We start from the raw sequence: 8873 nt of genomic DNA, 5'->3' as shown, positions 1-8873 counted from the left end.
ATCCTAGGTGTTACAAACATTACACTTTTTATTGCTTGAGGAGATGACAATCCTTCCAGTCATACTTCTGGATAAAGGTGTTCCTAGCTGCTGTTGATGCCTCTTTTGCTATGAGGTGTTCACACATACTCTCAGCATGTCTGCAGCACCTAGGCTCTCCTGGGACACAGATGAAGATATGCATAACTGGAGCTTTAATTCTTTTGGTCTGAATTTTTTAAGAAATGTTTGAAGATTGCTAAAGGGCAAGATAGAAAAATCAACAAAATTATCTTGCGTTCTGAGTGCAGGGATCCCTCCCACATCTGTGAAGCAGTCAAGTCATGTGTACCATCTAAGATGGAAAAAATTGATCCAGACAGAATATGTCTATGGTTTGCATAATTTTTTTTGTGTGTGATAACCTTTCAGTGATTTCCTTTTCTGAGGTGGTCATCAACAGGTAACCACAATGTCAGTTTTGCTTGTTAAAAGCCAGTACCATTAACTATCTAACTGTGCTCATGAAATGCAGATGCTGTTGATACCTGTAAATGAATTAGCATTAGCCAACTCAGGGTTGTAAAAGCTGCAAACCTGTCCTATCATAAAGACTGATGATTGAGAAGGGGCTGATAGCATTATAGCGAAGGCTGTGGACAAGAGGTTGTGGATAGCCATGTCCTTTGAAACATACTATGTCTAACATTATCTAGTGGGCTACAGGTGTCTGTACCTAGCAGAGTTTCTTTAAAGAAAAAATAGTTCATGGAATGCTTAAACAATCAATGTAATTTTAGTTTCTAGTTTCTATTATTAATTTACTTGGATCAATAAATATGCAATGCAATAAATACGTAATTTAGTGTATTTATTATTGAAAGTGTATCATGTAACAGAACTGAGTGAAGAATGGCTATTAAGTACCCCTTGGTGTGGACTGTCATATCTATCACGATCATCGTGTGACACAGTTAATAGACAATTAGCGAGGAGAAAGCGTGTTGTGATGAAAGTAGCAAAGTAGAACATAACCTGTGAAACAGTCAGCTCCACCACAACTTCCTGTGTGATTTTATGTAAACTGATTCTCTTTAAGATAGAGGCTGTTATTTATCCTTTTCCTGAGGCTGTACAAAAAAGAAGTCAGTATATTAGTATTGCTGAAGTACCTTTGAAATCTCAAACGAGAGGATTTCAAAGCAACATTCAGCATAGCTGTTGTACTGTCACTGCTCTTTGGTAAATGGAGTGAAATGACAACCATTTACTAGTTTTTAAATATTAGGAATGCCATTTTCAGGAGATAAGCCTTTCCCATGGCAGTCACATTCCTGTTAGTCTGCTGTGGACAATTTTTTGGTAATTTTCTAGTATTAATCTTGACTGGGGCTCTTCAGGTTGGCAGTCTCCTTGAGAAGGAGCCCAAATGACATACTGTTATGTCCAGTGTTAATGGCTGACACCAAACAGGCCTTCGCTTTGTGCATCACTGATGCTATGCTTCTCCAGCTGAGGAAGACCACCAAGCATCTTACGGAGTCAAATGGAGCCAAGACAGCTAGCTCTTTCCCATGATAAGATGGGCATTATTGCTTATAAGCAGCAGACTTGTGCCACAAGAGTCGCTCCACACTTTCCCAGGGGTGCTGGATTTGCTGTACCTGTGCAGACCATGTGTGCAACATATGCACACAAGGCTCATTGTTTGGTGGAAGTGTCACATCTTCTGACGCACATGCACTTACAGGAACACTTACACAGACACCTGCGAGAAGCGTGCTGCTTCTGTGCCTGCAGCCTGTTGCTGCAGAGATCTGAGCAACACTCAGAAGAAGTGTGAGTAGGAGCCGGCTGCTGCTATCAGAGCGGCTCGTGTGGCCTCTCTCAGCTTCCCACACACCTACACACTCTTGAAACCAAGGTGGGTCAAATGTCAATACTAAAACATATGTGTGATGGAGGAAACTAACCCATGCAGGCCTCAATGAATTTATTTCAGTTGGCTGACAGACAAAGGAGAAATCTTTTGCTTGTTTCTTCTCATGACAGCTCTGGAACAGGATAAAAGAAGCAAATGCAGTGTTTCATCTCATTTGAAAAGCGTAGAAACATAGGTTCAGGAAGGAAGCACCTTAGGGAGTGCAGTGGTTTATTGTACAGGCCCAAGGGAGGATCCGTTGGATCTACCCCCTCCCTAATGCACACTCGGTTTTAGTTGTTGGGTTTGTAGATCTGGGGGTGGGGGTGGTTTGGTTTTTTGGTTGTTTTTTGTTTGGTTGGTTGTTTTGGGTTTTTTTTTGTTGTTGTTTTTTTTTTTTAATATCAGGTAATATCTCCTATACTTTTTCTGTTTTCATCACTAGAAAGCTTCTTCATTTCTGTCTTGTTGCAGCCTTGTAACTGCTTTCATGTCTATCATGGACATATAGCATACATTACTAATTTCCTGTTTTCAGATGCCTTTCACATTTTTGAAGATTGTCATGTTGTCATCAGACTTCCTTTTGCCAGACCACATAATACCATATTCCTTCACAAAGCATTTTTTTGTCCTCATGCTGACTTTTCCCAGCACTGGTTATAGCTCTTCACATGGCCTTACTAGTGCTAAATAACAGAAAGGATTATTTTATGTGTTTCATGGACTATAGTGCACTTTGTGTATTCTGTTTGGCATTTGCCTCTTTCACGACAGTGAGACATTGTCTCATTTATAGTTTGTGACCCGCTATAAGCTCCACATTTGTCTCCTTTTGCCTAGACCAGTTTTCCTTAGTTTGTCTGTGACAGTATCTTGTAAGAGATTATGAAAAATCTTGCTAAGGTCAAAATATAACTTACTACTTCTGCCTTGTGCACAAAGTTCGTTGATGTTCACTGAAAGGAATTAGATAAAATTGTTATTAATAAATTGATATTCTGCAGCTGAGTGATAGTTTTTCTAGTTTTACAAGTGTAGTATATATTAAAAATACCCCACCTGCTTCTTTCCCAGCACTGTGCTTGTATATTTGGCCTCAATTTTTACATCTCAAATTTTCCAAAATATTTTCCAAATTTTCCAAACTACAGTTTAAATTTTCTAAAATATTTCAATATCCCTCTCATTCTAATTTGCACTTCAATCTGTCCAACTGCTCTGTGGCTTTTATTGTGGCAAAGACGGGGTGTTAAATCCCTGGATTCTGATACTGGTTTGTGCATCTTTGCGGGTTTGTACCACAGTGGGAATTTCTCCCCGATTTTGCTGGTATTGTCCAGGGCACGGTTATAATTTGAGATGCAAACTGATCAGATAACTTCAGCCTTCCAGGTAGCGCTTCTCCTCTGCCTTGCAAACGCCACCTCTTTTTCTTCTACAGTTTCTTAAGGAGTAAATTCCTCCATGTGGTCTGGGTGTCCTGTTAAAGACTTCAGCCACCAGCAGAGGAGCAAGTGAGTCTTCTAGGTAAGGCGGAAAATGCCTGACACAAGTCTTAATCTTTTTATTTGTTGCTCCAGCAAACTGCCCTTTCTCTTTAAGAAAAATGTGAACAAGATCTTGCTTCCAGGAGAGGCTTCCAGAGGAGTGAGAGTGGCTCTTGCTGCTCCAGAGTCAGAAGGCCCAGTTCCTGCTACTGTAGATGCTCCAGTGCAATGACAAAAGCTGAAGTAATTTTTTTCTCACAGCTGCTCCCATACTGGTGCTGAGATGACACGCTTTGCCTGCTCTGTGCACCCTTCTGGTCTTGCCTTTGCTGTGTTCTGGACATACCGAACCGCAGATGCCAGTTTATCGGTTTTCAGAAAGGAGCAGGATACAATGAGCAAGGTCAGGCTTAGAGCTGCAACAGTAAAGATGGTAGAGCTACACTGCAGGACTTGATTATTAAGGGTATTTCAAAGAATATTTCCCACATCAGTATTTTATTTTCACGCTCATGATGTTCTAGGAAGACCCTTAGGTTTAACTCTTACCCTTTCTTTTTGACCCTCCATCCTAAGATCTACAAGGATAAAGTTGGGTTTGGAACAGATGCATTTCTGCGTATCAGAAATGTTTTTAGCCATGAGACAGCTGAATGTTTCAGTACATGAGAAAACTCAGGTAAATAAAACACAGGCATCTGGTCAGAACAGTGCATTAAGTTTTGAAGGATGCCTGAAAAGGTGTTATAATTTGCATTAATCAGGCTGAAAGAATGTGGAAAGCCTGCTTGTATTTTTACAGACTGTGAAGACCTATCTAGTATCTTTAAAATGTCTGACTATAATACATCTACAACATTCATCTTCATAGATAGTATTTCATAATGACCAGCAAGTTGTGCTTGATTAGGGCGAGTTTCAGAGCCTGGTTGCTCTGTTCCGTCAGCATGTCTGAAAATATAACCCATGTGCAAAGCTCCAGTTGTGATTCACATAGTTTTTATGATTATGTTACATAGATTAGAAAAGAAAGTCCCTACTCTGAGATCCTTGGAATCTAGTTTTAGGAAGTGTAATTTAAACAACAGGAGCTGAGAGAGGCAAGTAGAAATGAGAGACCATATTGGAGTGATGCAATGTCAGTCGATGGGAAAATGGAAGAGCTGGAAGTTATTAGACAGATTCTTTGGTCTGGTGATTTGTTCAGGGTGAAATTCTAGCATTAGTGAATGCACATCAGTGCTGCTAGACCCACGGTTTCTTCTGTAAGATTTCTCCAATGGTTTCTCATTTGTCTTTTTTAATATCATTATCATTCCATGCCTTCAGTTTTTTACAGTAATTGCTTGAAAGCATGCAAAATTAACTGAAGGAGATCTAATTTGTAAGGAACAAATAAGAAAGGACTCTGTATTAGGAAGTGCAGATGAGTGATTTCCAGTATATTGCATGCAGGTGCTCAGCTAAGCCAGTTATTTACAGTTCTTCCTGTAAAACAGCTATTTTCACCTTCCTTTTTCAAGACAGTGCAATATCAAGGGAAGGTGCCTTGATCTGCACAGACACTCCATACCACTTATTCAATAACCAATCATTACTAGAAAATTACCCTTTGCCAAGTAATAACGGTTCATTCCCAACCTGCCTCAGAAAAAAATGGGTAACTATCACAAATTCTTATGCTGTATTTCTGGTTAAGAGTCTATGTAAAAGCTTTTCCTATAGCTTGTCGTGGATGCAGGGGTCCTCAAACTTTTTAAACAGGGGGCCGGCACGCGGATGAAGTGGCAGGCAGTCATCTGCGGATGCTTGGCTTCCCCCCCCAACCCCCGGCAGGGGGGACAGGACGGGCCAGGGGGGTTCTGTAAATACCGGGGGCTGGATTGAGGACCCTGGGGGGCCGTATCCAGCCCGCGGGCCGTGGTTTGAGGACCCCTGATCTAGAATTAAAGTTTCTGAAAGCCTTTCTGGCTATGCTGATCAGCTGGAGTCCTCCTGGCCAGGCAGGCAGCAGATGTGGATTGCACTCTGCAGCCAGCCAGCCTATCTTCCCTCCTGCCTCTAGGACCTGCTGTGGAGGAAAGACACCAAAGTTACCAATATGGAGAGCATACAGAAAAATGTGGAGCTGGTGGGTGACCTCATCCTTTGTCCTTAAGTTGGCTGTGTGCTTTGCTATTGTCTTTCTCCCTGAAATACTCGCTCCACTCCGTTGACCAGAACCTACTGAACTGCTGATCCTTCTCTTACTGTCTTAACTTGCTGCCCTCTTCTATAGTCCGTTTTGTTCACCAGAAGCCTAGATGGCTCGCCCTCAATTTTCCCCACTTCTCCATTCCTTAATCATCCTGCTCTGCTTTGCATTTCATGTCTGAAATATTTTCCCAATAATCTCCAGGTCTTCAAAGTAGTCTGTTTTACTCATCACTTTGCCAAAACCACTGGCATGCCGTGCCAGTTAGCAAATTGCTGTACTTTGCAGTTTAAATCATAGCACAGTTAGAAGTTCACCTATGTTATTGATTCATTTTCATTGTACTCACCACAAGCTTAGCTTAAGATCAACTCTCCTCTACATTATTGATTCTCTGAAAAGACACTAGGTGCTTTGTACTGCCTGGGGTACCTGTGGGGCCATGCAGCACATTTAGGTGCCGTGTCTGGCTTTCCCTTTTCATAGGGCTGTGAATTCTTCATATCCTTGTTGCAATGCTCTGTATTTGTGCTTTGTATCATGTTTCTGAAATATTACATAAAGTTCCTTCTACGTGTGGTAGAAGAACCTCTTTTGTCTGTGGCAGGTTCTTTCAACTCCTGTGGATCACGCCTGGAGGTGAACATGCTCCACGTTTACTGCAAGTCAGGTCTCAATGAGCACCACATGTAGGAGCTCTGAAGTACAACTTATCACCATCTTTTTAGTCATGAACCCTCTTGTGAGATCAGATGAGTGAAATTTAGCAAATAGGAGTCATCCAAGAAATGCCTCACCTGGTTCAGCAAGCTCAATCTGTCTTCTAACAGTCACTGACCACACATCCTCCCCTGTCGCCCTCACGGTGTGTTCAGCAGCCTTGCTGAGATGTCTCGGGTGCTGTATGTGTTAGCTATAGGCCGTACGCCTCTCCTGCTTCCTCTGTCATTGCTCACACAACGTCCGTTTGCTTACCTGGGGAGCTTCCGTTTCTCCCATAACTCTTGCATCTGCATACCATAATCCTCATTTAAGAGTTGAGGGAATTATAAGAACAGTGTAGCTAAGCAATTGAACCTGAGGAAAGAATTCAGCAATGAAGCACTAATCACAGTCCTCCACAAGGTCAAATCATTATTTAACATTACTTTTGAATTCCTTTATAAACAGAAACACAAATGATGCTTTACTGCACTGCACAAATGCACATGCTGGATGCTTATATGACTGCAGGGAGAGCAGACAAGCAAGCAGACATCAGTGTTAGAGGATGCCCTGACTACAAGGTTAGCTCTACATGAAATAAGACTCCTGGCACCAAATAATTGAATCAAGATTTCACAGAGTATCTCGCTGCCCTTTCAGGATGATCTTTATTAAATACATCCTGCATCGGAGCCTTCATTTCTGTTCTGTGTGGCATATAATCTCCTAATTTTATTTACCAAGTTATCTGCATTAGAATAACACTAGCAATGGTGTAGTCTAAGAGCTCTGTCAACTTGATGTCCTGACACCTGTAGCATGGTATGATTGAGGGTTGAACCTCTGCTAGGATCGTACAGGTCTCTGGACTTTCTGGAAATGTTGGCAACTTACTGAGATGCAGAGTCAGGGAATTAATTCCTATTTCATACTAGTCACGGTGCAGCTGGAATCTTAATATAGTTTTAATTTTGGCATTCACTATATAAAGGCTTTTTGATGATGACATAGTAGGTTACAGATGGGCTCACATGAACTTAAAACAGCTGTTTCTTTAAAGACACCATGTTCCATATGAAAAAAAAGTTAAACAAAGCAGTCAGGACAAATCCTTCCTTCCCCCACCCGTCTGGATACATTGAAAGGAGAAGTATTCTGAGAACAGTCTTTCCCTCTTCTCTCATATGATAGTAGAACAAATGGTATTGGCAAAGATGTGAGGGGAAATGCTTCCTCTTTCTAACTGAGGGAAACCAACCCCTCAAAATTTCAGACTATGTTCTTGCACACATCCTTCCTGCTTTAATCTAAAAAGACTGTATCTCTGAATACCTAAGATTTTTCTTTTTTCTCTCCCACAATTTGGCTTACCAATGAACCTGTAATGATGTGGCACAGCACATGGGATTGCCTTATCTGCCCTCATCATAACCTTTGAACCAGCTGACTGATTTCAGCCACATTAGATGGACAGTAACTTCCTGCTCTTCCATAAAAATCAGCCACCGCATAGATGAAAGCAGCTCTACTGAGAGTGAGGAAAAGGCAGGGAAATCTCAGCCCCCTTTGGACAGCAGCTGGCCAGCCAACTAGCATGTGCGTTGGGCATATGAGCTCTGCTACATGTTTTTTGCCTTTCTGAAAGCCAAAACCCCCAAAAACCCAAACCCATCCCAAAACAAACCAGAAGCTCCCACTGCAGAAGAAGGGATAGGGAACACACAGGGAGCTGAATTTTTACAGGGTAGAGGTGTACTAGGCACAGGACATCAGCCTTCATTAGGATCAGCACTCACAGAGCAGCTTTGGTGAAAGGTGAAGAAAAGCACTGATGAAGCAAAATGCCTTAAGAAAACCAAACCGAAAATGCTTCCCCATTTTTTCCATATTCCACATTAAACTAGAATATGATCACAATTAAAAAGTGCAGAAATACACATGCAGATTACATATAGCTGGCTGGTAGAAAGAATCAGTGCCTGCTCTCCTTATGTTTTCTTCCTGCAACAGTTCCCAAGAAGTGAATATTTATGCATAAATTAACAAACCTCAAAACTGTAGCCAGGCAATTCCCACATGAAATCATGATGTACACACTACTTAACTAGTGGCAAGTTACTTTTGCTGACAGAATTTAATTTTTCACTCTCATCTTGATGCAATAATGCCCACAAAAAGATTTGCATCACTCACAAAATTAGTACACAGTGCAAAGGTCGTATTTTATGCCCCAATGTCAGTGTGGACATAACCTTCAGATACATAAACAGGGCTATGCAGGTAAGATTGTATTATGTAGCACGGGAGTCACATCAACCTGGATTTATTTTTTTTTTATTAAGAATACCTATCAGTAGATAAATAAAATGAACCTACCTTATAACTCCTACTTTAACTGCAAAATTTTCCACAGACTTCAGTGGACTCTGGATTAGGTAGGGAAAATTTAATTAGCCATAGAAACCACAGGGCAGAGACTTGGGGACTGAGCAATACTTGAACATGGAGGGCTACCTGGAAGTACACTGCTGTGTTCCTATTATCCTTTAGTGATGAAGTATGAGTAACACCTTGCAAAACACAC

Source organism: Falco punctatus (genome assembly GCF_963210335.1).
Source record: "Falco punctatus genome assembly, chromosome: 2".
NCBI lineage: Eukaryota > Metazoa > Chordata > Aves > Falconiformes > Falconidae > Falco > Falco punctatus.
The sequence above is the reverse complement of the archived record's forward strand: the minus strand, read 5'-3'. Positions refer to the sequence as shown.